Source organism: Neodiprion lecontei, chromosome 4 (assembly GCF_021901455.1).
Source record: "Neodiprion lecontei isolate iyNeoLeco1 chromosome 4, iyNeoLeco1.1, whole genome shotgun sequence".
NCBI classification, from domain to species: domain Eukaryota; kingdom Metazoa; phylum Arthropoda; class Insecta; order Hymenoptera; family Diprionidae; genus Neodiprion; species Neodiprion lecontei.
Window position 1 is genome coordinate 35,472,440 of NC_060263.1, and position 27,464 is coordinate 35,499,903.

Here is a 27,464-nt window from a genome sequence, read left to right on the forward strand (position 1 = left end):
ACATACGTTCCCCTCTGAATTCTGATGAGGATCTTCGAGAAATATGTCATAAAGTATATCATCTCCGTCTTGACGAAATAAGTACGCCTTCTGCCGTGCGGACTTTGAAAAAGTACAGAACAAGGACGGCGAGTCCGCGATCCAAATGAATTATACGACGATTGATCGATTGGAAGAAGAGAAGGGTCGAAGATTTCGGAAGAGGAAAAGAGACGGACGACGGTAATTAATACTATAAACGTAGAAAAGGATGGTGATTCACTGGCGGTTGAATAGGCGAGTCGTATCTTTTTCATCTATACCTCGTCATACATTCGTTTAATCTCTAGTCATCCACGCGCCGTTGTGTAATTGTCCATGCATGCGAAGAAAGAAAGAAGACCAAGAAGGAGAAGAAGAAGAAGAAGAAGCACGCGAGTAACGACGAAGCAGCAGCTGTTTCGTCTCCGAATTTTCAGGGAATAGGTTTCGATAAATTGATGTTCAAGCATCCGGCGCAATAAAATGTATTATAGGATGATAACTATTACAACTAGTATTACAAAGATTGGTGCGTAAAATATATTACATATATATATATATATATATATATGTGTGTGTGCAGAAGTTTGTTCAAACAAGACGAATTGCCGCGTCATCGATATATTGTTATACAATTCGGGATAATAATGGGATATAATTTACGTTGAAACGAAAACTAGGAATTCGTCGATTCCTTGTGACTTGAAAAGTCGTCGTAGTTTTGTACGCGCGTGAAAAACTCAACGACACGACTCTCGTCAAGCGAAACGTTAAAAGCGCGATGGCATCTGCCACGCAACTTCCGCCCAAAAGACAGAGGGAGCGACCCTCTCCTTCGACTGGAGGGAGAATGAAAATAAAAATAAAAAGAAGAAAGGAAAAAAAAATGATGGCGAACAAAAAAGTGCCTGCATCGAGCTCTACGTGCAAGGAATACGCGTACCCGCGACACGGAGAAATAGATGTGTAGATATGGCAGCGGTTTAGGAAAAAAACCCAGGAATCGCCCATTACAATATTCGACGGCTGATTCACCCGCAAATATATACATACATATACATATGTGTGTAAACGCAATCGCTAAAGAGTCGATGTGGGATCCTCGGTTGCCCAAAGTTACATCATACTGCATGCTGTATTCACGCAGGAAGCGAATGGGCGAAATGAGAGGAAGAAAAACGAGAATTTGAAAAAATTATTAAAGATACACTGTATTTGCACATTCCTGCGTCAATATAATTTATTACCCAACCGCATGCAACTGCCGATACGTACACGCTCGTTATTGCCTCGGCGATGCATTTTATAATAACTATGCTGGCAGCTGTGCCCGGGTGAAAAATGAAAATGACGTATGTTTGTGCACAAATTCAAATAAAATTACCGTGTAACAACATGATGCTGAAACTAGCGGCCAAACGTGTATTACTAAACTTTTTCGAAATAGAAAAATATCGTTCAGTCTCATTCTCGTAATTCTATATTTCAAGGTGTTTGATAAAATTTTGATTTTCGGACGTCACTGCCTTATTCGTTTGACTTCGGGCTCGTTGTAACAACCATTATTACAGAACGATGCCTGTGGATAGCTGGCTGGCGGCCAGGTGTATCGATTTGCGAGGAAAATAATTACGCTTCTAAATTTCTCCCCTCTCTGCTACCCTCTTTTCTACCCCCTATTCGGTTCTGCACCCTTGAATTTCGTACATCCAGGTCGGTTCGACAAAGGCGAAAATCTCAAGCACTACTGTTACGGACTACTCGCCCCTCCCGTAGAAAGGAGGGTGGTTCGCATTCGCGGTCTCCGCGGGGATTGAAGAGAGGAGAAATTCTCCTGGGGTAAGCAGGAAACGCGGCACGGCTCACGTTGTACCGCGGCTGATGAAGATGATGAAAAGGTAGGAATAACGTGACCGAGTAACGAGCGAGCAGACCGTAGATACGCGCGATATTTAATAGAAAAAAAAAGAGATGAAAAGAAAACAATAATTAATTCATAGGTTTATTACCAAATATGCCGTCGGTTTTCAGATAATTATCGACTATTTTGCACGGTATATAATACCGAATGGATTCTGACGCCAGATTCTCGCCTAACAACGAGTTAATCCATGTTTCTGAATTGTGAATTTAGCAACGACGGTGAAAAAAGTTGTTCAACGACCAATCGTGGGTATAAATTTTTTACAGATGCCAATAATGCGAAGGCATTAAAATATAGCAGCGGTGAAATTTAAACACCAAGCAACACACGCCACAAATTTTTTAATGCACGATTGCATTAGCGAATAATATTTTTCATCTCTGTACTTTCTTTTTCCCGTTGGTATTTAAAAATGAAAAAATTAATTGCTTGCTCAATAATGTTAATAAAATAACGATATGACGCACACACATGCGTAAATGCGCTTTTGTCTCAAATTAAAAACAATGAAATAGCAACCGACCAAAATGAAACCTGTCGCCTGTTACAGTAGCCATGGTGAACACGAGCATGGCGCGTTCGCTATAACGCATGGCAACAAACAGGTAGTCGCGAGTCCGCCAAAGTCGTAACGCGTCTTCCGACACAGGTAGGGATTGGATTTTGTTCCAAGGTCGTCACGCTAGCCGTTCCTTCCTGCAGCACGACTTCCTCACACGCGCCTTCGAGCCTTCGAATTAGGCGAGCAAGAGTTTAACGTCCTCTCCGATTATACATCGGCGTTGCGCGACCGTAACAATCGCGTAAGAGCGAACAAATGCGATCAAGAACGATTAGCCATAAACTTATTCACAGGAAACCCGAAAGCTGTGTTGCCTCACCGAGAGAACCGTCTGAATTTTCACACTGAAGATACATGTTTTACACGCGTTTGGCGAGCCAGCGGATACGCACATATACATGTATATTTATAGAATTTTTTTTGAATACACGTCAATGCGTGAAATTCTCTGTAAAACTAAATAATAAATCTAATGAGTGGAATTTTTTTTTAAAACAGAAACAAAAATTGCTGTTAATTGAGGGAGGTATTATATCGCAAAGTACGGAAAAGACTTACATAAAAGAAATAAGAAAAACGGAGGAAAAGGCGTGTAATTCGAGATAGTGGCAGGGCTGACAGTTCTCTCTCTTTCAATAATTGCCACGGGGCACACGTGTTTAAATGTACAGATCATTGCATCGCAAACTGAAATATAAACGATTTTGTCCCACCGTATACGGTAAGAACAAAAAGATAGAATTTTTGGCAGATGTACGATAGTTGCAACAAGGCTGGCCAAAAGGGGACAGCGGGTTTCTCCTTGGGTCAAGTTACGACACGTAGTTTCAAGCTGGACGAAAGATCGAAGGTTGGGACTGACGTGCTGAGACCTTTTGGGTCGGTACCAGAAGAAGAAGAAGAAGAAGGAGAAGGAGAGACAGGTGCGCCGGTTACCCGAGGGATATGAAATGCGAAAAGAGGGTAAAAATCCGAGAAGGTGAAAACGGTGGAAAAAGAAAGAGAAGGGAAAATTCGAATCAGGTAGAAGAAAAACGCACCTTCCTCTTATACATGGTCACCTCTGACTGACCAAAGCCCTACAGTTTCTCGCTCTCAATCTTCCCCACCCCTTGTTCTTTCCCTAAATCGGTTTTTCGTTTTCTTTCTTTTTTCTTTTTAAACTTTTTTCGGAACAAGTTTACCGCGGGAACTTAAATTGCGAGAGGATAAATAGTTGAACAAAGAAACAAATTTTGATATTACAGTTACACAGGCTTCGCAATCGCGAGGCTCAGACAAGGGTGACGAAAGGTAGAGGATTAAAAAAGAAACCTCCATGCCAAAGTACAGAGCTGAGCTTTCAGATCTGATGGAATGATGCGGTTATAATCATTTGAAAATATCAATCGCGTTATCGAATTCTGCATTAGTAATGAGAAAAAACAAGATACGTATCATAGTCGTTTACCAACTAAACCTTCCCCCATGTACATTCTATATTGTTTGTACATAAACACGTCGAGTGTGGCTGTAATTTTTCCACCAATGTATAATATATGATAGCGTCGCGCGTCAATCGACACGCGAAAAAAGAACTGAGGAGGGGTGATGGTAATTGCTACTTGTGTACAATGTCTCGCTGTTATAGAAGCGAGGAAAAAGTGATGGGTAAAAAAAAAAATAAATATGTATATATCTTTGTTGGATTTGAAAAACTCGACATGCCATCCGCGGGATTCGCTTGTTGAATGCATAATGGAAGCGAAGCGACGAAAAGACCCGATTAGTAAAACGACTGTTAGAATAAGAAAAAACGTTGTTCTTCGCCGATATATATCAGAAGCGTGATGATAGGATGACCAGAAGATGTGTATAAAATTCGTACATCGGCCACAAGTTGACCCGCAAAGTGTGATGGAAACGGTGGAAGAGAAAACGGCATGAAGACGGAGTAGGGGAAGAATTTTATTGACGACATCGACAATAAACCTTGTTTGAAATAACTCGATGTATGATAATACCCGTCTTCCGTTTATAAATGTATGCATACACCGTACGACGTTAGAGTATCGATGGATCTTTGATCGCGTGTATTTTATCAACTCCAGCAGCAAACGGTACGCTAGCCGTCTATACACATGGCCGTGCAGTACGGTTTTATATTTGCCGTATCATCAGAGTCTACAACATACCTCGATACATAATGTAAATATAATAATAGCATGCAGGATTTCAATATACAAACGTATGACAACGTATGTACAATTGTCCGTAGATAGAACGATCGATCGAACGAACGACGCCGAGAAACGCGTCGATGTGAGGAGGAGAAAAAAAACGACGTTATGTATCATGGACGCAAAAATATACATATAAGCATAGGTGCGTAGGGAAAAAGAAACATACTGTGTATTGGGATTATCGCGATTCGCACGCAATTAGACCAAATCGCGAAAAAATCGTCCCTTTCCTGCTAACGTTGCCGCTACTGCCGCCGTCGATGGTTAGAATTAATTTATGGGTCTCATTCCGTATTGAGAATATCAAAATTTTACCGTCGACATTTTAAACTCAAATATTTACATTTTTAAATATTTCCAGACAAGTGGTTTGTTCAAAAGCTGATGTCGACGATGTTTCGAGACATTTGAATATCTTGTTATTGTGAAAATTCACGTTTTCGCTTAATCGTTGTGTTCGTGCAAATTGTATAATTCTCAACATTTGTTTCCACGCAAACTCAATTCCTGGGTAAAACATACACGTGATCTGTTCCAAAGCGTGAGTCCAGAGATGACGTTTCAATAAATAACAGTATATACGAAAGATTTCAATATTTCCAAGAAATACCAGTATTCGATCAGCGTCACTGCTTTAGTGTTGTGACGGTATCCGAGGTACGAATGGTAAACAACTGCAACATGTCGATTCGAGCGGGACGGGAATAGCAACCACCAGACGCGCAATTCTCGGTTCAAGATATCGGACAACCTTGGGGATGCGCAACTAGTGCGGCAGCTCCACGTGGCCCGAAGGGAGAAAAAGATGGCGGGAGAGTAAGGAGATGAAAAAGATGAAAAAGATGAAAAAGATGAAAGAGGTGAAAGAGAGAAGGAGCGGAGGGGAGAGGATGTGAATCTCAAAGTGTGAGGAGTGAGACGAAGGGTATAATAAATACGGGGTTCGTCGGTCCGCCATCCTCGCAACCGGTTTTTCCCCCCTTCAGGCTTCCTCGACGGTTCGTTCGTCTGGTTCCGAGCCGGGGGCGCCCTTCGAGGCCGATTCTTTTTCCCCGCGTGAATCCCCCCCTATCTTCGCCCCGCTTCGTCTTTAAGAGGAGGAGGGCTTGCACGGAAAGCGTCGACGCGCATGCCCGTCCGTGATATACTAACGGAGGCGAAAACATCTCTGGATGAAAATTTCATCGAGGCGCAAACGAACCGCGTTCTCTTCAACTTCGGGGTCGATACTCGCGGCTCGGATGTTAAAAGTGTGACCCGCGTATTTCGCGAGCACATTGAATTCCGCGTGGGCCGCGACCGTCGTAAACACGAGGAATGCGTCTGCGAGTCTCGAGTTGCCGCGGCCGCGACGCATCGCGTCGGTGCAGCAGGTGAAACGACGGGAATGAGGAACGGAGAGAAATGCGTGCCGAGGGAGTAGAGAGAGTAGGGAGAGAGAGAGAGAGAGAGAGAGAATTACGGACCGTCTCGGTCGGCGCCGAGCGTCTTTCGATTCCTAAAAGAATTGGGGGGAGATTTTCTTCGGCGCGTATCCAACTCCATATTCCACCGCCTCGACACATCAGCAGGCTAAAATAACTCCGATTTGTATACACAACGGGATCATATTCCCCTCCGAGTATACGCAATGGCTAAATAATCATGCACTGGAAATGTTGTACACACATATCGGATATAGAGTCTCGGGAAGAACGTTCGGATATCGAATCGCGAAAACGAGTCGATCGATCATCGATAGATCGGAAAAGAACGTTGCCGACAATTTTCGCTCTCTCTCTCTCTCTCTCTGTCTCTCTCTCTCCGTAATCGTTTCACGAGAAAAACCCTGACTTGATGGATATTATTCAACGTTGATCGACGAAATTTTGCATCAACCCTGACGGGGATGAACGTTTGGCGAATCTGAGCAAACTCGGTGCTTCGAAATCGGCAGGATACCGATATCCCGAAGAAAGAAGAAGACGGAAAGGGAAAAACGGTCGATCCGTCCATCGGCTGCGTACGCATAGCTAGTACCAGAAAACGGCGACCGGTTCCTTCCGGCGCGCGGCGCATCGCCGAGGATTGGATCGGATTGGAGTTGAGTAGAGTTGCGTTTGCTCGACCTCGAAGCTGGATAGTCAGTCAGCTGTTTTGCAACCGTTACGAACGTGTCCGTAAGGTCGAGAGGAGAGGACGGGGGATGCGCGAGGAGCATAATCGGACGAGGACTGCGAGCCTCGCACAATTCGTGGAATTATTCTTACGTGAATCGGGTTTCCGTGTGCGCGTGTCTGCGGCATAGACTGGAAGACGTGACGTGACGAGTCGAGCCGAGCCGGTCGCGTCGTTCCGTTCCAAGTATCGTAATTAATCGCTTGTACCTGACCGAGGTAGCCGAGGAGACGCGTCGTTTCGTCGGTGACGCATGGCGGCGATGAGAAGAAGAAATAATAAAAGAGGAATAAAAATAAGTGCGTGAGGATAATGCAACGGGGGGGAGGTATTTAAAAGAAAAACCGTAGTGGAAAAGTGCGTCGTGAGAGGCGGTACTTACCGAGTCTGGCAGATCCCTTGCCAAACGGAGAAAGAGACAATGAAATGGAAAACTTGAGGTCGTAGGTGAAGAAGAACTCTCGACGATATGCGTAGCAGCGGGTATCCAAAAACAAAAGAAATTGTCACAACCGACACCGGATGCTTCTTCACTGCACTATTTCGATTTCACACAAGTCGTTTTTGTTTTTTTTTTTTTTTTTTTTCACTCCTACTTTTCAAATACTCGATGCAGAGACGATAACAAAGGCGTTGTTAATGTTACAAGCGTTAACACCGTTGTCACAACTATTATCACTATTATTATAATCATAAAACACTATACACTGATCAGTAACGATCGTCTCGATCTCCGGCGTGAAAACCGGCGTTCTATCCAAGCATATATGTGTGTATATATATATATATATTCATATATATATATATATATATATATATATATATATATATATATATATATATCCCGGAGTGTTTCGTAGCGCGCAGACCGACCGACCGACCGACCGAAAACCTGACCGACGCAGCACGATTTGAAGGTTAGAAAGAACAAGCCGCGCGTCGCGTCGCGTCGTTCTGTCAGAGCGTGGACGAGTTGACAGGAATGAAAGAACCGCAGTGAAACATAGGTGCGTGGAGGATGAATAGAGAGAGGGAGAGAGGCGAGGAGAGGCGAGAGACCGCGCGGTGCGGAGACGGACGCCGAATGTTCGTTCGTTCGTTCGTTCGTTCGTTCGTTCGTTCGTTTCGGGTTGAAAATTCGGTTGTCAAGAGCAAGCACACTCGGTCGGAACTGCCTCTCGCGTCGAGACGTGGCAAGGCGGCTGGCTGCTGCTACTCGAATGAAAACCGGTGCGGCGTGCGTAGGTAGAGTATAGGTTATGAAAATACGACAGCTCTGCTACGGCAACTCTGTCTTTGTGTAACAGTCGTTGGTCGTTGTCGAACACGATGTAAACAGGAGTAAAACTAGGATTACGCCGCGCACGTACGGCACAACGGTCCGATGATGAGTAATCGACCTCAAACAGTGAAATTCGACCGATTCACAACAAATACCACGCTCGGTACTATCGAGCTGTCTACGATACACAGAACAACCGCACTCCGATATCCCCAACGACAAACAAAGAAACGAAAAAACAGAACAGAAAATTTTCGCCAACTTCTCCCGCTATTCCTCCTCGTCTTTGTCTTCTTCGTATCAATAAACGTAATGTTATTCACACGGAAGAAAAGTACGTAATAGATCCCCGACTAACAATAAGTTGTAGGCACACCACGAGTAGTGACGCTAAAACTTCACCACCACGGACCCTGGCAGCTTGGCGGGGCGGATAGAGAGAGAGAGAGAGAAACGTCGGCGGGGTGGGAGGAGAGTGGCGTCGTGGCGGCATGGGGCGCGTGGAGAAGGAGGGTAGGGGCAAGGGAGGGGGGCGAGGGGAGACAGCTGGATGGCGCGCTGCTTGCCGCTGCTCACGGGCGACTCGGTTGCCGCCGTTTGTTGTAGCGGCGAAGCCGGCTGCGGAGCACATGCGACTGCCATTACACGCCGGCTTTTGGAAGAGCTTACATACCTACTACCTGCAACCTACTACGTCGTAGGACGTGGCGAAGCTTCGTTGCATACTTGCGTCATGCTCTACACGGCCAGTAAGGGTAAAAACGTCACTGCGTTGAGTTTGAAATTTTTATCTGTAAAATTGGAGGAATTGCGTTACATGCATGGTAGTGGTGGTGGTTGTAACGCGGCGGATCGGAGATATTAAATTATTTAAGCCTTCGGTCCGCAGCACGAGACTTATGCAGGAGAGGAGAAACTACGGCGCCGCGGGGAAGAGGTAGAAGGACGCCGTCCAGTCCGGCGCTGAGGAGGAGGAATAGAACGACGGACCGAAGGCGGGATGAGGATGAGAATGAGGAGGAGGGAGAGCCGCGACTTCGCGACGCTGCCGCGTCGATCGGACGGTCGAACCGGTCGCCGGCGATCTCTGCCGTTTGTTGTTGGCTACGTTGCGTCGATCTCTCGAAGAGTCCGATCACCGCGCGGCAATCGCAGGTCTTCTTTTAGGCTGTTTCCCGCTACTTGCCGAGGTCGGTATCGAATATTAATACAGCGCAAAGCTAGCACGAGACGCGAAACTACGACCTACGACTATGCTCGTCGAGTTTCGGAACACGGCCTCGTTGACAAACGGATACGTATACTCTCGTATATTCGCGTATAACGCGAGGTTCGCCGAGGGTGGAAATAAAGGGGGATGATCGAGGGAGCGGAACCAATTAAGGACGTGGGTGGCTGAGAAGGATCGTCTGTTTGAGCGACCTATCGGCATTTGTGTGCGGCGACGTTGCGCGCGTACTACGAGAAAATAAGAACGCGCCTTCATACCCCAGAGCGAAATCACTCAGACGCGCCCCTCAAACACGCCCTGTATAACTTGGCTCGTGTTGTCCGCTCGTAAGAAAGCAAATATAGACCCTTACGCGCACACACGCGACACCAACACTTCGTTCGTCGGCGCCGCGACGCGTGTTCCGACGCACTTCATCGCCCCCCCCCCCCCCCCCCCCCCCCCGCCCCTCCTTACACGTTCTTGTCCGAGTGCACGACTCCCACGCACGCATCGACCTTCCCCTCGACGAGGGGGAGACTCGAAATTTACCGCAACGCGTTTCCACTACGCAAGCATGTACGGGCCTTCGACAACCCCTTTTATTTGAAAGAAGAGTCCGCTCCGACCGCCCGCGACCGAACTTCTCGAGGACGCGACGTTCGTCTCCCCTCTATTCTTCCCATACCTTGACGTAGGAGAATTAAAGTGCTCACCGACGCGACGCGACGCCCGGTAATCACTGCTCTTTCGAAAAACGTTTATTCCTCCTCGTCGCGACGCGATGCTGTAATACGACCGATCTCAACGTGTTTCAGACACCGCGCTATTGAGAATTTCTAACGGTTAGACGGGAAAACGACTCGGGCCATTCCAAGAGTCACGATGGAGATTATAAAACACCCGAAGGATGTACAAAAATCGGAGAATTACCCGAAATTTGATATTAAACTTCGTATATTTACCTACAAAGCAAATTGGCTTGTATCCTCCATGCGATAACTGTGAAGCAGCGCTGAATGATAAAATGAATAAAATGATTCCACAAAAACAGTTGCATATTTCAATTGCAAAATCCTTTCACCGACGCAAAATTTTATTTAATAAAGTTCGTCGAAATTATTCGTGGAACTGCAATCATTTAGATATGGATTTTAAGCATCGATTTAAATACAAAATCGTTGCAATTAAACATGTTTTATTATACCTATTTACATGAATATTCACCCACAATATCTCTCCTGCTGATATTTTAATTATTCCAGATATGTGTATCATAGATTATACCTGAGAAACTTGAACACTGTATAAATAGAATGTTCTAAAAATAGCTTGAAACCGAGTGTAAAAATTAGCAAATCCCTGTAGTGTATCAAAAATACCTGGCCCCATGTCGCCTTGGGATTTTGGACGAAAGGCCCACCAAAATCGCGCCCCTTTTCTCGCCTTCCATTAACGGATGAGGCTTCTACAATATAGCTGGGCAGAGACCTTATTTATTCCTCCTCAATCGTTAGCTAAATGGCCATTTTAATCATGGCAGCATTACCCGCGCCTAAGAACTCCGAAAGCTTCTTCGGTCCGTGATGGTAACGTTTTCCCGTGTCATTCACGGAGATATATGTATTAACGGTCATGACGATAGGCAATTATCGTAATAATACCGCGGGCAACGAAGGACAGAGCTAGAGAATAATAACACAGCGGATTTCTTTACTCGATCTTTTCGGCCCTGCGCCGAGCGCCGAATGATTACGCTGGGCAACTAAACTTTTGACAACAAGAAAGGGGTATTTACCCTCATTACAAAACCATATTCTATTTTCATTCGTGCGGGTCGAGTTTTTGTGTTACAGCTACTGAAAGTAAAATTGAATGTTTATCGTTTTGACTCACCTTCTTTTGATTCAGGGTGTTTCGATATTTGCTATAAATACCAGTTAATTAGTTACGATTAATAACAAAATACCCTGAATCAGAAAAAGTAAGTCAAAATGATAAAAATTCAATTTTACTGGTAGTAGCTGTAACGAAAAAACTAGACCTTATCGAATCAAAATAATAACGAGGATGAATAGCAATTTCAAAATTAGAAAGCACCTTCCTTGTTACAAAATTTTGTTCACCGGTATATTATATGTATATAAACTTATTTTTGTTCGTACAAACTGTATTTTTGGAAAAACTGAGAAAATCATATTACAATAAAACTATTCGTATATAAAATATTGTAATATCAATTTTATTATACTAAACCTTGTTCCTAACATATATATATATATTATATACATGTGTGTGTGTATACCGTAGACATTTCAATTTTCACACTTTCCGTTCGCATTATTTCGGAGTCTACCAAAGTTTAGGGAACATTTTGAACCTACGTAGAATTTAAATTTACACGCAAAAGCTTTCAAATTTCATGCAATGTTCTCGGAATAAATTTTAAAATTAAGCCTGAATTAACCATGGGTTTTCTGCCCCAAGCCAGATCAGCAGCATCTTTCATCCGTTCCGCCGGTACAATTTTTTATACATAAAAATATGAAGTAAGATTTGCTAGATGGCGTAAGTTGACATTTTAGTCACGCGAAAAGTCGCTTTTAGCTTCTGTTTGATTTTTAAGTGGCCAGTCAACAAAATCCACCTACTTTGCAGACGTAGGTACGTGTATTCACCTTGTTGGCGAGGTATACGGTATTATACACGGAAAATGATGTTGGGCATTTCTCAGTACACACACGGATTCGCTGGATGAAAATAGTATAAGTTTTATACACCGATACATACATTCCAACGATTTTATAAGAATGGAATGAAATTTCACGCTACTTCTATAAAAAGGAGATACTTCACTCGTCTAAAATAACCTCTCGCACTCCCTCTCGACATATAACGGAATGAAAAAGCACTCCCAAGTTATTTGATTCGTGACATCCGTTCCCCTGAATACGCACATATGTCTATTGTAAGGGTTCTTTCAATAGGTTTTCATAAAGTTGACGAAAACTTTCAATATATGTACACGAATACACTTCGACTAACGCTGCAAATTGAAATCTAACAATCATTTGACGCAACACGATTCTGGGGAATAGCTACAATGACGATAAATCTCAAGGTAGAAAAATCTTCGGGGCAGGCAAAATCACGATTCAATTTAACGTATTAGAGAAGACGTAAAGAAAAGAAGACACCTTCGACTGCATTTGTACGTGAAATCTGATAGAGAGGTTCTTTTTTTTTCTTAGTTTTTGTCTATGCGAGAAGTTAAGACGCAGGAAGTTACGAAGAGTCCGCCGTATGAGTACGGTGGGTGATATAAAGCGAACTGTGAAGCGTTCGCCCCTCCTCGCCCCTTTCGCACCGGCGACGAACAGCGGGCTTTTAGTGCTGCGGACTCGAGGGTATTAGATTTTTATTCCACCCTCTTTGAAGATCGTGAGACGCGATGCCGAGACGAGCGAATAATAGAGAGCAAAGAGCCGGTGCGTCGCGACGCGGGAAGCGATGAAGATATTCAAAGTAAACGAAGATCGCATTCGCGATCGCGTTACGCACGCGGAATAACCGAATCCCGCTCCGTCGGCGACGACGCCGGGCGTCGCGTCGTTGAATCTCAGTTCGCTTCTCGACTCTCGTCGAGTCCGTCCTCGAACTGAGATTCCGAATCTCCGCCTACCGCCGTCATCCCGCGGACAACGAGACGCGGAGAGAGAGAGAGAGGCGATTTCCGCGAACCGCGAGCCAAGAACGTCAGCCGACTGCGAGTGGACCAGTCGCCGCAAAGACCTCGTCCTCTTATCTCTTATCGGACTGACTGTATGCACCGGGTGACGCCCGCGTCTCGAACGGTCACGGTCGTACAAAATTATATTACACAGCTGGTGAAACTCCGATGGTAAGGATGGGTCCCGTACGCCTGACGGTAACGCTTCAAAAGTTCTCCGCTGGACGTTTGGCGCTGCGATCTTGGTACAGAACAACGTAACATGACGGAGCAAAAGGTTCTACTCTAGAAGTAAGCGAGGAGTCGAAACTCAAGCCTGTCTGCCGATAAAAAGTGGGCCCGTTTTTGACGAAGAATTAGCAGTACCGATTTCCTCCAAAATATGCAAACCAGGCAGCTATCGATACCTGGTCGATACTCAATAATCATAATATTTGAACGAACAAAGAACACGGACGCAACAAGTGGCAGAAATCGGTACTACTAACTATATGCGCTGAGATCTGGCCCAACTTTGTTTGCCGGGATTTCGTCTCCTTCTCTCACTCACTTCCTGGTTCTACTCCATTGGCTCACGCGGACAATCATGGACAATATGGACATAGAGCGTGGAGTGCGCAGGATATGTTGGAAATTAATTTCGTCGGTACCTGCATTCCATTCCAATAATAAAGTGATTTTGTAATAAATTGAAGTCTTTTATTTGATCTAATCGAATAATCTGTTAAAAAGCTGAGAAAAACACTAGATTTCAGGATATATTTTGACTTGACTACACAAGTTTCAGTTTCGGTTACGGTTTTGGCTGAAAATTGTGTATCGGTCGGATACTACACGCCGGCAATGTTTCTTGCTGTCTCTTTCTAATCTCTTTCTAAGGATGCGATTGGCCGTTGGTCGACGCCATTTGTCACCGTTCAATGAGGTAGCGACGAGCCACCAATCGAATTCTCAGAAAGAGACGAGATATTTCCCGCCTGTGTTTCTGTCTGTTTCCACAGACCGAGCGATCTTCTACCTAGATCCGTAGTTCATGCTCTATGTCTATGCGGACGATCACTGTCTACCGAGATCGAAGCGCCACACGTGCAGCGGAAAATTTTTGAAGCATTACCGACAAGCGTAAGGGCCCACCTCCACGACCAGAGTTTCGAGACCTGTGAATATACGACTGAAAAAACGGCGGAATTAGCGAGACGAGCACCGAAACGGGGTAATTCGGATTACCGAAAAGGACAATTACACCCATCGTAATTCCCTGTTTGAAAATTTTTCGAGTTATCCGTCACTATGTATGGAAAATGGAGATATTCGGTATCGTGGCGACAGAAATTGCCGTCTCCCTTGCTCAGCGGGAGCTCTTCTTTCTCTCCGCAGCACTGTCAGCTGTATTATAGGTATTTGGAGTGAGAATTATAAGCATCAGAGGGACTCGGCTTCTGCAAGCTTTCATCTTCATCTGATTTAAGCTTTTTAAATAATTTTCAGAGCAAAATCAAAAGGAGAGACAATTAATCCGTCATGCGGAGGATGTGAAATGAGTGAATTATCCTGAAATTCTCCTTTGAAAATTTGCCAACCAACGAAAAAGTACGCGTGGAAAAAAAGGGTTTCATTTGCTGATTCAGCCTTTCTGGCTATAATATTATGCCTGTCTGCAACTCGGATGGATGAAACAATGTTTCGCATTTTTCTGTCGGTGTTTTGATAAGTATTCAAACGAAACCCTTTCTGGCGATGGTGAGTTTTGTTTCATGATGAAAAATAAAAATAAAATATACAACCCAAATGAGAAAATACGAAGACAGTAACATAACTTATACGAAATACAGAATTATCCAAATTTTCCCAACGATTTTATACACTGGTTGTGGGAAAATTGATTCGTTTATTATTCACAAACTTTGGAAAGTAATCGGGCCGATATAAAAAAATTTCGGCTCCAAAAAAATTCGGACAAATATCGGTAAACTTTCCGCCGCTTTCTTTGGCTCAAATATTGATGTTATCACAGAACAAGAAAAAGGTAGGGATAAAAGTTTGTGGTAAAAGTTAAGACGCAAGCATAAAACGAAGAAACTTTATCCTTATCAATACTGACTGCGTCACAATCGCAAAAATTCGATCGAGTGAGGGAAAAATTTCGGATGGAAAAAAAACAGATCTACTTTTATTGGTATTTTTAATTTCTGTCAGTAAATGCGAAGAATATAAATTATAACCTGTGCTTAATTACAGCGAGTATGAATTTTGGAACAATGTACGCACTTCGGTATAACAAAACTCACGAATCGGTTATTCGTACCGATATCCACCGCTAGATGGATTCATGACGCATGCGGCGATCGCCGAATCGCAATCGACTTTGCGATTTACACCGAAAGCGAGTCAAGATCGGTATAACTTCCGATCCCCATTTGTTGATTTTCAATTTTGACGAACAGCTGGTATCCAACTTACCTGAAACAATAAAGATAACAATTCTTGAACATTACTTGCATCTACGTATTATTGTTAAAAAATACATCAAAGTTAGTTTGTTAATTAGTATTGCATAATCACGAAGTAAAAATGCTCTCGCGACATAACGGCAGTATCGAAAATTATTGAAATCGTATTTGATTTACAAAACATATACCATCTACCTGTTATGCGAAAATCAAAGTACTGCGATAAGTAATTTACACCTGTGATGGTTTTTTTTCATATTTCATGATTCACAACAGGTTTTGTATATTTTAATACAGATCACAAGTTCATGCAACGAAACTCATTAGATACGTACATTTAAACGCGAATTGCTTGACTTGAATAAACGTTCAAACGCACAGGTCAATTCAATCTACGACAATCGGTTTAAGATATACGACACGTGTCCATTCGTTCAATTCCCAAACGTACAAATATCTATTAACTAGCAAATGTATCGACAGCTTAAACCGTCGAGTAATTGCTACAGTTAAAAAAAAAAAAAGAAAAAAACAACTCGCTAAAATCTGGCATCACAGCATAATAAAAAACAAGATGTTCAATTCAATCGCAAGTTAATTTTTCAACACTTTTTACGGATCAAAGGCCGACAACGAGTGCCAGGCGGCGTGTTGAATCGTCATAAATATTTGAGCAGATTTTCCGGGTCGTTTGAAAGAAAGAAAGAAAAAATGTTAAAATTAGAATATTATCTTTCGTCGTTGTACAATGAGTATGATTATAAAAGACAACAGATGCAACATCGTACCCGAGTGAAATATAAATATCAGCATTGCTTAATAATTTTTATTTTTCTTATTCCTTTTCTCCACTGCCTGGGAACAACTAAATTACGAAAAAATTATCCGTCCAATTTTCCTATTCAACCGACTGATTGAAACGTTGAATAAAATTTGTGAACATACTTCCTCTTCGATTATACGGTTAAAAAAAAAATTTAGGACTCCGGTATATAATCCCACCGAACTTACGATAGGTATAATATTTCTCGTTGTGATGCTTTGCCAGCGTTTTCGGAACCCGTTATACATACAAAACCTGCAGCCTGTTGCCGCAGGCCAGAAGTTAATATTAGATTATTTATCAACCGAAACGATCAATCCGATATACAAACCAGAAGCACAAGCTCAGCCAGCCGGCATGACTCTCCGTCCCGCTGGCCAACAGGCGAGTATAAATTCGTCCTTATTTCACCGTCGCGGCGTCGTTTCCGCGACTTTATCCACACCGTAAAATTGCCTGCCGTTTGAAATAAGGATCCGAGACATTTCACTGGGAGACGCGTGCGGATATAAGAGGTGCAATGAAACGCTTTTCCGACTTTACTGCACACCTAAGAATATATTCCCAAACGGCACGCGGTGACGCCTGGCGTCTTTCGACCGACGACCAGCAGTGTATTCCGTCCGGTATTTCCAACGCTCAAAGCCGATTCCACGACGGTTCGATTTAATCTGATGGAATATATGTTTTTCCTACGATTCTTACCGTTTCATCGACCTCGTCAAGCGTCAGGCGAAGCTGGAATGTCGCCGTTGGGCTGCAGTGTTTTTAAGTCAATGTCACGATAGCGGTTGGAACGTAAATTAATTATACATGAGTCAGACTGCATCCACGAGTCCACTATCCCCGAGAAACGACGACGAGATTATTCCCGATTGTTCGGGGAATTATCATCGCTTAGAGGGAACGGTATTGTAATATATACAGTGTCTTAACGAATCGTGGAAAGCACAAAGTCAGTCACGTCATTCATCTTGAGAATATACTTCAATCTTCAATCTTATAACCACAAGAGTTTCCGACACGAACGAAATTTCAGGATTCTTCTGGATGCTGTTTAGTTTATCCATCACCGCCAGTTCTGCAACTAAAATTCGTCATAAGAACTGTACGTTGTTCAAACTTCTATAAGCTAAACGATTCTTCGTAAGAGGTGAAGATTAACGCCAACTAATGTGCTCACATCTACGAATTTAATGGGCTTGAGCTACTTGTTAAGCGGTAAGCTGGAAAGACTCTAGATTTGAATAGAACAGTATACCCGAAGTCTGGTGCTCCTGGAGTCGAAAATCAAGGCCAATTTGCATGCTCACATCTGCCAGTTCAATGAGCTAAAGCTCCTTAATCGGTTAGCTTCATGCCGGGACAATTCAACTCCGAATTTGAAATAGAATAGTATACCTCCTTAAAGTAGCCCAGCTCATCACCAGTCTGCCTCAACAGCAGCCTAGTCGTCTAGGCTACTCCCGGAGAGTTGGAGCGTGAAACGGTATTAGGTACCACCGAGGACTTACAATTAGCCGAGTTTCTGGAGTCGATAAAGACCTTCAAAACTCGGAGAGCTGCGGAGCGGAGTCGAAGCTACGGATAGCAACTATAAACTAGAAACTAGAAACTAGAAACTGGATAGCTAGAAGTGACGACGCCTACGCCAACGCCGATACCAGGCGGCCAATTGGAAACGATTATTAATTGGACTCTGGCTCCTCCACGTGTACGGATATACGCGTCACACTTCGGGCCCGTCGACGTACGTCTGACACTCTCCGTTAACCAGGCGTCGCGACGCTTTTACTGAATGTGTACAGACGAAAGCTGCCATGCACCTTATACACGCGATAGGCGATTCTCGTTTCAACTCGAGCGAAATGTGAGCAAATGAGAAACGACAGAGTGACGAGACGCGGAAATATTTCCTATCGCAACGTATACGTTTTAACTCAACCTTTACCAATTGTTTCATTTCATCGCTGGGTTGAAAGAAATTTCGATTCGTTAGTGCGGCATGAAGCCGGCATAACGCGAATCTTGAATTATCAGCTGTCTTGCAAGTATAGTTGTCAAATGACTGTATAGGCTGGGGAGAATTCGTCGCAATTAAGCCGGTATCGAGACGGTAGGAATTGCGCTATACAAACCGGGATCTGAACTGACGATCAGACGGTGGAAAATAGAGGAAAGTTGGCACGAAGCCGAGAACAGTTCACCCGTTATTCTGTAATAGCGACGAGTTCTACACGTCGCTTAATTAACTGCACGGTATCAAGTGGGCAGGATAGCTGAGACAACGATCGACGATCTTCTTTGGTACTCTCGTATTCTCCAATTTGTCACCACTCGTTTTCTTCTGGACGATGCCTCGAAACGCTACGAAAAAAGGGCGAACATAAATCGCTTTCGCTTCTTAAGGTACCCCGTGTACCTACAAGTCCCATTTAAATTTTATGCCATCGCTACAAAAATTACCATTTCATTTTTTGGTACACGTTTAAGACTTCTTGATACGTTGGCCATCCTGGCCCGATTTTCTATCCGTTTTGGCCCCGATTCGGAGGCCATTATGGGCCCAGATCCGAAAGCCGGTCTCTGGCCTCATGAATCGGAAAAAATAGATATTCGTAATTGTATTACGAGATAAGCAGAGTGGATAACTATTATTCACATTTGACAAATACGGTCGTACAAAAAACTGGATTCCCGGCATATTACAAGCAGCACAAGGTGCAGGAAAGGTGTCAAAGTCGTCCCCGGTTGAACACGTCCAGTTGTTGAACGTTGAATATATTTTCCTGTAGTTACGTGTGCCTGCCCACCTCCTGGAACGTGGAGTGATAAAAAAAAAAAGAAAAAGAAACCTCGTTCCTTCCACGTATTCGCCCATAAGCTTGAAGTTATAGACTTGGGGATTCATTCTCGCTCCGTCGAGCGCGTGATCTCGCGACGTTGCAGAATTTCAGTTATCTCCGAGAGTCTCCGAGCTCGCGTTTCGATGCATAGCAGGTGCGTACGTGATTCATTCGAGGTACGAATCCGTGTGCGACCAAGGAACAAACGAACTCCAGTGCTCTCAGACCTTCCGGAAAATCTCCGTGATGCTGTACCCACAAAATTATCCAGCTCCAGTCGAACAACGACGCGGTATTTTTACCATCGGCCAACCGCTTTCACCAACGATCAAAGAGAGTTTACTGACCTCGGTGTGTCGGGAGGCGAGACATTTCCGGTTCTAAGTCAACGGTTGAATTTACTCCCGTACATGCAAATTTTCAGCAATTTATTTCGACTGTATTTAAAACGATGGATGACAAGCGTTTGCGCGAACCAGCCAACTTGGATGACGACGACGACGACGATGATGATGATGATGATCAACTCGATGTAGAAATTCCACCGTGGCTTTTTAAACAATACGAACGAACTGCTTTTCAGAGTCTCAAGAGGTACTTTCCGTTGCTTTTTTTCTTGTATTTCTTTTCGATTTTATTTTCGTTGATCGTTGATGTAGAAAAAAAAAAGTACGTGGCGCGTAAATCAGACCGAATATCTTAGGCGTAATAAACGCCTCTTTCATTTAGTGTCATCGACTGTAGCGAGCGAAAAGACAGCCGAGAATTCCGGAACTGTTGAGCAGAGTTTATGAATCGAATTACTGTCGAGGAACCGCCGGCTGTCAGCCGGACGCGTTTCGACCGAATTTGGTTAATTAATATATTTCTATCTGTTCATCGGTTAATTCCTTGATAAATACAATTGACCCGTCGTGAACCTGGATAACCAAATTAAAGGGCCGTCCGTCGGTAGTTAGAATATCTATAGCTAACCTGGATGCTCAATCATAATTACGCACGATCAATCGTGATCTGCCCTATTATTTGATTCTCCAACGCCGAAAGCCAATCGCATCGGCCTATGATTATTCAACTTTAAACGAGTGATCGCTTCTGAAAATGCTTCCCAAGTTCCTCGCGTCGAGTATAAAAGTAATCGGACTTCGTTGATCGGACACGGATGATGAATTCTTTAACCCACGCTGACTAACCGGTAATTACAACAATTCGATTACTCATGTGGTGAGAGTCATGAGTTGTAAATGTTCTCAATATTGAGTATATAAAATGCGAATTTCACGGTTCAATTGAAATCGTTTACACACTCTGAAATTTAAAAAAAAATGGAATAGTAAAAAAGTTGGTCGCTGAATGCGTAACTATAAACTGGTTTGAGTTCAACGACAACATTTGCGATGTTCGAAATTACGACAAGTAGCGATTGCCCATTATCAATCATGGCCGCGGCGTAACACATGCTGCTACAAGCGTGTCGTGGATACGAGAATGAGGAAAAAAAAAAGAAAAAAAAAGATTAATTACACAGAACGTTCTGCGATTAGGATAAGCACAGCGACGTACGACACGGTTACCCGGTGAAAATATTCCGATGTCGCCGATGGTTTGTTATTATAAATACATTACGTTCGACGAGTATAAAATTTTAACGGAAACATCGATTTCCCAAAATCTTATTAAAAATCCACTACATCGGATCGACTAAAATCACCTATAAAATGAATGCAACCTTTGATTTAGACAGGAGGTTCTCTCGTACTCGGTCCGTTCTCTAAATTTTCCCAAACAGTGTCTGTCCATCGCCGAAAACTTCGAAGTTACTTATCGACGTCTCTAAATCGTATACACCCAGTTTCCGACCGTGTAATATCAATACCTACAATGTGCGGAGATCACACGCGAGAAATGAGAGGTGGGAGGATACGGGGTCGTAAAGAGGGATGAGGGGATAAAGGATGGTGATGGGGAGGGAGGTGGACGAGGGGGGAAAGGCCGTCTGGCGATTAAACTTATCGGATAAATATACAGGCCGGCATATCGCGGCACTCCCGGGGCCATATGGCGGTTGGTGGTCGTTGTCACCTTTCCGCACGACATATCCACGACCACGTCGACTACTCGCGGCGGTTGGAACATTCGACCGCTCTGTCACCGTATAGGCCAGTTATTCATGGCGAAATGACGCAACGATCGATGTCACGTAGGTTAAACAAAAATTTTTTTTCCCCACTTTTCAGCTCATAACCGTTAACGATTACGCTACACGTACACGGCTAATCCAGGCACTGCGCTTGCTTGTCAATATTAGTGTTTGTGCAGCGTTTGTTTATTTATACCTCGCGAACTGATTGTTAACAAGGCTGGTTATTCTCCATTGATAAATACGGTTGTACGAGTACCGTTGGTTGAAGATACATTAGTTTTAAATAATTATTAACTCGTCCCGTGAGTTCAACTCGTGATTGCAAGTTTGAACCGATTTCATTGAGATTTGAAAAATTTCTGATCAATTCACAGATCGATAGAAATTTTTCAGAAAAATTACAGGAACACTGACGCGCGGTGAGTATAAATAAATCCGTTGTTCGTTACCTGTACAAAATTCTTTCTTCAAGTATCTTTAACGGTGAGTATCTACCCTGCTTTTTACCCGTACACTATATTCCGAGCAGAGATAAATATTCCGGTTATTAACGTACCGAACGACTGTGAATACGTACGTAGACGTAAAGAGTTGAACGTACGCGCAAACAGTGCGTGAAAAAAAGTGAATTGAATGCAGGGTTGGATTCAGCGAGAAATAAGTTGTAAGTCTTTGTCACAACACGGCTAACATTTCTTTTTTACCCAAAGAGATACTACGACTATACACACACCCCGCACGCTTCTCGATATTAACGCGGGCTGAATTTCATCCATTATAAAATCTAACTCAGGCAAAATCTGGACGTAGACGCGCAGGTTTTACCGTTGTTGAACGAAACGGATTTATAAGGTGAATTTTTATGCATCGAGCTTGCACACATGCCGTGCGGTAGAGAGCTACACGTACGCCTACGGATTACACGTTTCGACCGAAACAATACCCTCTTTCCGTTCACCGGGAGTCCACTATCGGCGCGTGACGATAGAGCTTTTATTTCCAGAAGCAGTCGTCACTCGGGTCGCTCTCTTTCTTTCTCTCTCTCTCCCTCTCTTTCCGACTCGCTGTTTCTACGATACTTTTGTTCTCGTACCCCGTTCAGATCTTCTCTTCCTCGTGCTTCTCAGCCGACTCGCGGCAGGTCGAAACGACAAAGATCATCGAGGAGACATTGCCTTTATCTTTTACCTCTTTGGCTTTTTGTCCTCGGATATTTTTCCATTTCTATTATTCTTCTCCCTTACACGTGTCAAATCTCACGTCCCGACCGCGATCATATGATAAACAATCGTAAATATCTCTGCTTTTGCAGTGTGTTAAGAAACTTTTGCCAAACAGTGACGCAAGTATACTCGATATGTTTTATTAACTTTTTCCCGTATAGGTGTGTGTGTGTGTAGAAACTGAGTATCGCCGTTCTTATACACTGACTCAATATTTTCTTCCTGAAGTCACGTTGTTTCACGCACATAGAGTCTGAATAAAAAAATATCGAGGCCATGAGCGATAAGCCGACGAGACAGTCCTCGGCGGGATCGAGTGACAAGAATCCAAACTAAAAGCGAACAGAATCAACATCCTGCGGGGTTCGGTTACCGTCCAGAAACTGACGTCGAAGTGATTGGGTGAAACGCGCATGGGTGGCCCTGCAGACCATTCCAAGAATCGTTTCTGCGATCGTTGATAATTCCAGCTTTTCTCACGAAGTTAGCTGACCGCTGAAGAAGGCAAACGACAATGTTTCACAATCAGCGCTGGAAAGTGGCTGCCTGCTCAGGCATCCAGATTTCGATCGTGACGAACGATCGATAGATCGATCGATCCACCAAAGTACAACCCTCCGGTTAACCCTCGCGAGACTGAGATCGTAAGCGGATTGCGCACCACGTACACTGCACAGGCGATTTACGACGAAGTGAGCAAAGCTTCGCGAACATCGTACCTACTCGCACATCAGTTTTACCGGAAGAAATTCTCCTCGACACGTGCAAGGCGGCTGAACTGACAGCTCCAACCGTCTCGCGACACTTAAATCTGCGGAATAAGCTACAAGCGCACTAAAAGCAGGCGGTGCGGATCGACGGAGGGATGAAAGATCGATTATGGATCACCGATCGTAAATGAAGTTAACACCATCCGCACGTCTGGACCTGGATGCAGTGTTAATGCTCGATTTCGACATACATGTTTTTTCTTTCGATCTAAAGATATTAGAGGTGTTTCCTCATTTTATACTCACCGAAAATCTATTTATGCAGGGATTTAACAACTCGGCGATACAATTTATTCGACGAACTGTAGCCACGAAAATTTTTCACACTTGATTCTGATATTGTTGTTATTTTGTTTTTTCGTTCAAGGGATTTTGCTGGATTTATTGACGAGTCGTTCTATGAGAGCTTGCTGTATAAAAAATTATAATCGATCTGATTATCCCCCCCCAGCTTCTGATCACTCGCAAAGTTAACCACTTAAGTGTTAAGGCGTCATAGCGGCGTTAAGCGCGCCCGTGCCGTAACTGCGCAGAATCGCGAAATGGCGTCATAAAGTAAGGCAATGTTTTGTGTGCTCGGGTGTGTGTTTGATTTTGAAAGTATGGGTTCCAAGTATTTTTCAGACCAAGGAATCCGATTATGATCGTAAAAAGTTATTTATTCCCCGCGTTAATACAGGTTTGAGACTTCGAAGTTGATGAGTTTTACTTTTGAAAAACAATGAATAACAATATTTTTGAATCCGAATACGCGATTTCAAGAATCGCCGACTCATTTTTCCAATATAAGCTATAGCTGTACTGTATAATAAATCACATTGACTTGGTAATTCTTAAAATTACGTATTTACAATCAATAATATTTATTATTCAATGTTTTTCGAAAGAAAAATTCATCCCGAAAAAACAAGATGATAGTTTGTTCCATGACACCGTTTGCGTGGAAAAAATAAATTTTTATGATCACAGTCGGATTCCTTGACCTCAAAACTACAGCACGCGGTTTAAAAAAATACTCCAAAAACATAGAATTACTTTAATACGTCATTTCGCGATTTCTGTCACTTACTGCACGGGCACGCTCGACGCCGCTATGACGTCTTCGCATTAAAAATGGTCAACTCATGTGCACGCATTAGGAATTGAAATTCGATGAAAATAGAGTGGAAAAGTACGAATAACACCTTAGGTCTAGACGAGTTCCTCGCAGAATACGCATACCGGCGAGAATTAATCGAGCGAAGCAGCAGACGCGAGTGCTTTTAATACTTAACGATACTCCCGTAATTAATTAACGCGCCAAGCAACAATGAGCGAGTGAGTCTCTGCGCCTGCTTCTCGGCATCCCGTTTGGCACTCGTGCATCCCTGTCAACCTTCCACGTGTCGGTCTGACGCCCGGCGTCGCGTCTTTCCTTTTCTTCCTTTTTCTACCCCCGACTTTTTAGCGCTGAGGGGATGATTTCGCCCCGCGGGGTGTCGTAGCTTAGCCTTTGGATCGGGGAGGTAAATTAACCTGCACATTTATTCAACGGGCAAGTTTAACAAATGGGGAAATTACGCAGATTCGGTCACGCTGCATAGTGATTAACAAACTCGATATGTCTTCCGTCTGGTTGTTAGAATAGTAAACGATAGGAATAAAGGTGTAAACAATCTGGAATTCGTTTTAGTTCGTCGTCGAATAATACGACACGGAAGCGACTGAAGGAAAGTTGTTCAATAACGTGACTTGAGTGGCTATTATAAATTCTTTCCTCATGACTTACAACTATATGTATACATATAAAGGACCTTGATGAATGAAATCATAGGACCGTCATTCACGCCGCAGGATCTATTATTTGAATTATTTCAAATTGACAAAGTAATTTCAACGCGATTGAATCTGTACCTACAATAATAATAATAGTATCCTAAAGTAACTATGGGACAGTGCTAAAGTATACCATGCTCTGTACGATGATTAAATATTACTTCGAAGGCAGCTGACGGTGTTCGGGTAAAATAAACAAGCTTTATATATACATACAACATTTGCGTGAACTTGTATACCTATACTTCAACATGTTTTACCAACCAACCGCTAATGGAAAATGTTCAATTTTTAAAATATTCATTAAACTCTGGCGACGAGAAGCAAGTATAAGGTAGGTAGGTAGGTAGGGTCAAGAACGAAACAAAACTCGGTATACACGGTACGTAATAATTATAATAATTATAATAATTATAAGCTGTGTCTGGGTGTAGATGCAACAGCAGGTAGGTACCTAATGGATGTTACGTTGTTCGACATATCATCAAGGATTGAAAACCGGATTAACAAGAAGACGGAGCAGCATTAGCCGTGGCAGTAAGAGAAAAGCTCCTACAGGCTCTGTAGCTCATCGATATCCAACCCCGGGCCGTTATTCCCGGCTTCGGGTCAACTCCCACGAATTACCAACGTCGGGGTGCCGGTGCGGCTAACAAGGAGGGCATCTTCGTGGCGAAGAGTCCGCCGTAGATGGTAACTGGCGCTTTAAGCTCAACGCGAAAGTTATCGTTGCCGATGAACGGTCGAATAAATCGGTGAGATTGACGCGGCGCGGTAATCGCAACTTTTGAAAATGACGGTCGTCGAGTCTGCGGTGCGGAGAAGCGGGAAAGGAGAAAGAGGGGGTTCGAACGAAGGGTGGGTGAGGTATGAAATTCAATAAACGAATCCATTCAGCAGCTGTATCTGGGGCAAAGTTGCAGATACGTCAGTTGGGCACAATGCGACCCCTGTCCCGGAGTAGCGACGATGAATATGAACCATCCGAGCGACAAAACAGCTTCTGCTGCGGCAGATCGCGAAGTCGGCGTGCATCCATCCAGCGCCATTCCGGTTGCGCGATTCTCACTAGCGAGACGTAGGCGTTTACATAAACGTAGTGCAGACTCGCCCGGCGGCAAGGGGGGTTAGAGAATGAGCCCTTTATTATTATTAATGTCTGCCTATACCCACGGACGGTTTCTCCGTACGTTTCATCCGGCGAACTTGGTTATCAATCATCGTTGAGACCGCGTCACCACGTACCTACTTACCACCTACCCGACGAACCAGCCAAGCAACCGCAAGCTCGCAACCATTTCGCACTGTTATTAAAGCACGCAAGCCGGTCGTCCAAGGAACGCAAACACGGGATGGATTGCGAGGCGTTTCAGCGACGATTGCTAAACAGCACACCTCGTATGTTTCGTCCCGTTTCGACGTCCCGTTTCGACGTCCCGTTGGAATTAGATTCGAGCCTGCGTTTTCACTTGCGCTTCTTCTTCGCAGGCCAAGAGTCGTTGTCAGAGACGACGTATCTCGATTTGTTCACGCCCAGCGTTACTCTCCAGCCGTGAGCAAGTGGGTAACAAAATGAATAAATTAACGAAGTCCGAGACTAGGCAGGGTGGTTCGGTGGTTAACGGTGCGTGGATGGGTGATTAGCGTTATCATACAGTTCGGCGGTTCGCTTTAGCGGTGGTCGACGGACAGGATAGTCATTTCAGGATGCCGGGAGCGAGAGAGAGAGAGAGAGAGAGAGAGAGTGCGGAGCAATGACGGGGGAAGGAGGAAGACAGAGAGAGACAGAGAGAGAGGGAGAGGAGGGAAAGGGGACGAAGGGAGAGACCGACTCACCCTCATCGGCAAACGGACGAGCGGACTGTCAGGTGGGCGAACAGAGGCACCCGCATATCAAATAGCGCGTGTTACGGAATACAAGCAATTCCCATCAACCAATATTGTCATGTGGGTAATGAATGGCATTGAATAAACATGGGCCACTTCATATGGAAATGATAATTATTGCGATAGAGCGGCCATCTTCTTTTTCTATCCGCGTGTTTTCATTGATCACGTGTATGCCTACACGTCCGTCACCCTGTCGTACGCGCAAGCTTTACACAAGATCCTGTACTCAATGTCTATGATATAATAACAATGTAGTGCGAAAGGCCCGGGACAGATCGAAAAAAGAAGAAGGCGGCAGGAACGCGTAGACTTTCACGAACCTGGCCTTAAACCCTCGCTATCAACGATTTGCGATCGATTCTACGGGGTCGTTGAATCTACCCCCGAAATACGTTG

At 43.9% G+C, this 27,464-nt stretch overlaps 1 protein-coding gene across 7 annotated transcripts in view; it reads right to left on the minus strand.

Moving 5' to 3' along the window:
* Positions 1 to 27,464, minus strand: part of LOC107222479 (polypyrimidine tract-binding protein 1) — a 371,006-nt gene that overhangs the window by 249,550 nt on the left and 93,992 nt on the right. For 4 of the 7 annotated variants that reach the window (XM_046738245.1, XM_046738240.1, XM_046738241.1 and 1 more), the window contains exon 1: positions 7,269 to 8,547. The exons of 1 other annotated variant lie outside the window; for it this stretch is intronic. The gene's annotated coding sequence lies outside the window, so the exon portion shown is untranslated. Of the gene's footprint in view, positions 1 to 7,268; positions 8,549 to 27,464 lie in introns of those variants that run through there. 2 more of the 7 variants (XM_046738239.1, XM_046738242.1) reach the window with 2 other exon arrangements.